We start from the raw sequence: 4,986 nt of genomic DNA, 5'->3' as shown, positions 1-4,986 counted from the left end.
TTTTGTTTGAAGGCTTCTCCAAAACGCCTTCTCGGTTGGGAGTCCGTTTCCTTACGCTTCCCTTTTACCCTATGGCGAGGGTTCGCGTCGGTGTCGGATTCCTCCGAGTATTCGCACTCACTACTCATGTTGAGTTGAGTGCTTCCAAATTCGTCAGCCTGTTGGACGGAACGCAAGCGTTCGTCCAACTCAGCTTGGAATTCCTTTTGACGTGCTTCCGCCCACGCTTTAATTTCATCGAGTGTTTGGCGGGGGAGCCTCGTTCGTTCTCTCTCTAACCGGGTATCGGTGAATCCCATTGAGCGATTATTTACTGCACTTGCCCCAGCTTGGGTAACTGGGGTAGTGTTCGTAAAATTTACTGCACTTGCCCCGGCTTGGGTAACCGGGGTAGTGTTCGTAAAAACTGTGTAGTCGCCGGTATTCCCCCCAGTAGCTGGGGTTGTGGTTACCGGAGTTTCTTTAACCATCTTTCCAGAAGTTTGAAAAAACTGAAAAGAAATGAAGTTCTAACTTTTATGCACGGATGGTGCCAATGAAGAAACACTGATCGACCCCGGGCAGATTACGGGTAACATGGGGGTTGAATAGATGTTTCCCACGAGGGGTTAGACCCGGCAAAGATGGTTCTTCTGATAACCTGCAAAACAGACACTGTGAGCTCGTCACTGAGAAGGGGGGGGGGGGGGGTTCCTCCTTGTGACCACCCTCCGGCGTGAGAATCAGACTAGATTGCTCTTTAAATATAAATGTATATTAAGAGATTGCTAGAGCAGATATCAGGTATAATATGTAATACGAGATAGTATATGATGATAAGATGATAAGATGAGATGATCATACCATTTGGGGTATTTATAGCCGAAGGTAGGTTTCCAAGAAGGTGTAGCCGGCTGAATAGTATTCCTATTCTATCAACTGTGGCCTACGCACGTGCCATGCTGGTAGTTGGTGGGTAGGCAGCGGCTGACAGTGACCAGGCCTGCTGTGTACTATTCCTTTTCTACCAACTGCCGGCTATGCACGTGGTATGACAGGAGTTGGTGAGTATGCAGCGGCTAATAGTGACATACAGTACAAGAGCATGCTGCTCGCCATACTGTTGTCAATGAGCTGTCGTATCTTTGGTCAGATCTTTTGCCCATACCTCGTCAGGTACAGTACAGAAGATCTTCCCGTATCGTACGGACTGGCTTATTTGGGCGGGAGTATTCCCCCTCCCGCCTTTGTGCGGGATTGTTCCCGGCTTTGCTCATTCCTTCAGGTGACAACTGAACTATTGAGAGCTAAGTGCCTTGTGCGTGTAGCCTTGCTGCGCGGGTGGCCTTCCCTGATGGCTTGTATCCGCAGCTGCGGGAACAGGCGGAGTACTTCACCATTGGGAGGCATTTCCTGCGGGAACAGCTTGCGTACTGCGCGTAAGGACGTCACGTCTCTGAGCATGGTGGGTCCTGCGGATCCAGTTGGTTTCTGCGCAGACGTCTCTCTTCAAGGTGAGTCTTGCGGGTCCAACTGGGCTCTGCTGGGACCTACCTCTTCATTACCTATATGTGTTACAAAAATATAAAGAAGAGCATCCAACCCGTTACTTGAAAATTTCAATATCCAAATCTGTTGGTTTTTTTTTTAAATCCACATGCACCTATGGGATAATTAACTCAAAAAATAATTATGATAGTTTCTAATCCGTGTTAATGAAAACAAATTGTTAATAATGTTAAATGTGGTTAACATTGATATCGGAAAACGCTTGAAATTTTATTTCAATTTCGACCAACGAATAGTGAGTCACGTTGAACGAATATGTTTAGTCATTTCGGAAAACCATAGATTTAAACGATATATAAAACTTACTCTATATTGTAAAGCACTTTCAGTAAATTACAGTCAAAACAAGATATGACATGTGAGAGTATTAAAAATATTGAACTTGTCACCTAATTTGATCAAAACATATGTTTAATACAAAATTTAAACCACCACCGAATTCATGCATATACAACAAACTAGTATGTATAGTGTATAGCATTACTCATTGAGATCCTCAGTTCATATTCAACTTTCACCGGTTTTCAATCTTTAAACTCTTAAAAGGTCACATGTCCCACAAAAGTTACGTTTTACATTTCGACTTAACCCGTTGATACTTATGGTTAAAGAAAATGATGCTTGCGCATTACTCATATTCGATCTAACGCTTACGATAAAAAAAACATGAAGGTAAAAAAACATAGATCAAACAGTAAAAACAAGAGAAAATTAGGTAAAATGAAGGAACAACTTCGACTCTTTTTGTTGATTAAAACCGACTCGACAAAATAAACCATTCACCTATACCTATTTAAACCGAATCCTAGTCTAGTACTAAATCAAAACAAACCCAAAATACTAAATTCAAACTTTAAACAAACCTAGTAACCAAAACCTTAAATACTTCACATTGTTTTTTTCCTTGTAATTGTGGTTTTAATCCAAACTCTCACGATGAGCAACACCCTGCTTTCTTAACAGCCGACACTTGATCATCTTTACTTCCAATATTAATCATCTGTCCCTTGGGTACAAACGCGGGGTCGTTACCCATCCCAAGCGCCTTTCGGCTCATACCACGATAGATTTCAGACAGTAATTCGGTGCTCTCTTTCCGAAAAAGCCATGGCTTCTTCGGTTGGGACCGCTCGTAAGTGGGCTAGATCAGCCTTGTTGCCCGTTAGCATGACCACGATGTTTTGGTCCGTGTGGTCTCGAAGCTCCCTTAGCCATCGCTCCACGTTTTCAAATGTTACTTTTCGAGTAATGTCATACACGATTAGCGCACCCACGGTTCCTCGGTAGTAAGCACTCGTGATGGCTCGGTACCTGAAATGTTAGAAATCAAGACCATATTCGTATTTATATAGGTCACCAAATGACCATGTAAATAGAGGTGTTAAATTGGTCGTGTTCGCTAGTCTAACCCTACAAAAACTTAAAATTTGTGCCAAACAACGTCCGAACGAAAAATGAAGCGGGTTGATACGAACATGGCCCATTGGACCGTTTTAACAAAAAATCAAGATTATTATTTTTATTGTTGCAAACTTTAGAAATTTATAATAAAAACACAAATATGTATTGAGATGAACTCCACATGAACCCGCAATCGTGTCATACACGAGTACAAACACGTTACGAATATTACCGGCTACCTTTTTTTAAATGATATACCTTTCTTGTCCTGCGGTATCCCAAATTTGGCCCTTGATGATCTTGCCATCAACTTGAATGCTACGAGTGGCGAATTCAACCCCGATTGTGGATTTGGAGTCGAGGCTGAATTCGTTCTTGGAAAATCGTGACAAAAGGTTTGATTTACCGACACCCGAGTCACCGATAAGAACTACCTTATACAAGTAATCATAATCATCACCGGCAAATGACCCCATTTCCCTTTCTCTCCTTGAAAGGATTTGTGTTTATGGAGATTAATGATGAGGAAACACAAAGTGTTAAAATATGGATGGCTGATTGTTTTTTTGTTAGCTGATATCCCTACATTTATGGATATTTTATGTTTAAATTCAAATATATAGATTATTAGATAGAATATTAGTTGACTATGGTTATCGGTTTCTCTCTTTAAATTCTCACTTTAGTTCTTATATATATAGGTTCATTTCTCATATATATACGAGCAACTAGGATCTTAAACATTTCTAATAATGATAAAAAATTAGTCAAGTTAGTTATATTTTCAGAAACGTCTTTAGTTTTTATTTTCAACATAGTTTATGCATTAATATAAATATAATAAATATAACTTACCCTTTGATACAATAGACCTTGAATTTTTACATGGGTTTTGGGCTTTTGTATATAAAATGATAAATCTAGCCCACCATCACAAATTCACAATGAATATTTCATGATTCCACATTTCCACTCTTACATTACATCCAGGCTATACAAATATTCTTTACAATATCAACATAAAGAAAAACAGCTAACACATTCCTCACCAATAAAAGCCACAATTGCCTTAATACTCAAAACAATAGTTACTACTCAAATAGGATTATACGAAGAGCATATATTGCAATCGGATTAATTTGAAGTTACGACGATTTGAGTTTAATTGTTCTTCATTTTGATAAAATCAATGGCTTTTAAAGAACAGAACTATTCACTGTGTTTTTTTATTATAGAAGAGATTAGATCTCTATATATACAATAATGAAATAAAGGAATTGTATCCTAATACAAATAGGAAACGTATCCTAATTCAAATAATGATAAAAAAGATAAACTAGGATAAAGATATATATATTAAAACTTAAATTCCAACACTCCCCCTCAAGTTGGAACGTGTAAATCAACAACGCCCAACTTGCCAAGTAGGAATTTCAGTTGAGGTGCACCTAATCCTTTGGTGAAGAGATCAGCTATTTGAAGCATGGAATCAATGTGATACGCACTAACTTCTTTACTTTCGACACGCTCACGAACGAAATAACAATCCATTTCGACATACTTAGTTCTTTTGTGGAAAACAGGATTGTTAGCAATTTGAATAGCCGCCTGATTATCACAAAACAATGGTGTAGGTTTGTCCAATGGGACATCTAATTCCTTAAGTAGCCAACGCATCCACAATATTTCGCTAACTGTGGATGCCATGGAACGGTATTCCGCCTCGGCGGATGACCGCGAAACAACTGATTGTTTCTTTGTTTTCCATGAAATAGGTGTGCCTCCCATAATAAGCGCATATCCTGTTCGAGAACGCCTTGTGTACGGACAACCAAGCCAATCTGGCTGTAAGATCAAATCCTCCGTCTCGTGGTAAAAGAATCCCTTGCCCAGGAGTGGCTTTAAGATAGCGAAGCACACGATGAACAGCATCCAAGTGATTTTGTCTAGGATCAGCAATAAACTGGCTTAAGATGTTAACAGCATATGTGATATCTGGTCTAGTGGCCTGTAGGTAGAGCATTCGACCCACCATTC

At 39.7% G+C, this 4,986-nt stretch overlaps 1 pseudogene; it reads right to left on the bottom strand.

Annotated features, from left to right (window-relative positions):
- Window positions 1–2,479: 2,479 nt before the first annotated feature.
- On the bottom strand, window positions 2,480–3,658 carry LOC143558639 (ras-related protein RABA1f-like; annotated as a pseudogene).
- Between the last annotated feature and the right edge of the window lie 1,328 nt (window positions 3,659–4,986).

Source organism: Bidens hawaiensis, unplaced genomic scaffold, assembly GCF_021521415.1.
Source record: "Bidens hawaiensis isolate Kalapana, Puna unplaced genomic scaffold, B.hawaiensis_p1.1 tig00019560_1, whole genome shotgun sequence".
Classification (NCBI taxonomy): Eukaryota; Viridiplantae; Streptophyta; class Magnoliopsida; order Asterales; family Asteraceae; genus Bidens; species Bidens hawaiensis.
Note: the sequence above shows the minus strand (reverse complement) of the source record. Positions and strands in the feature narration are given on the sequence as shown.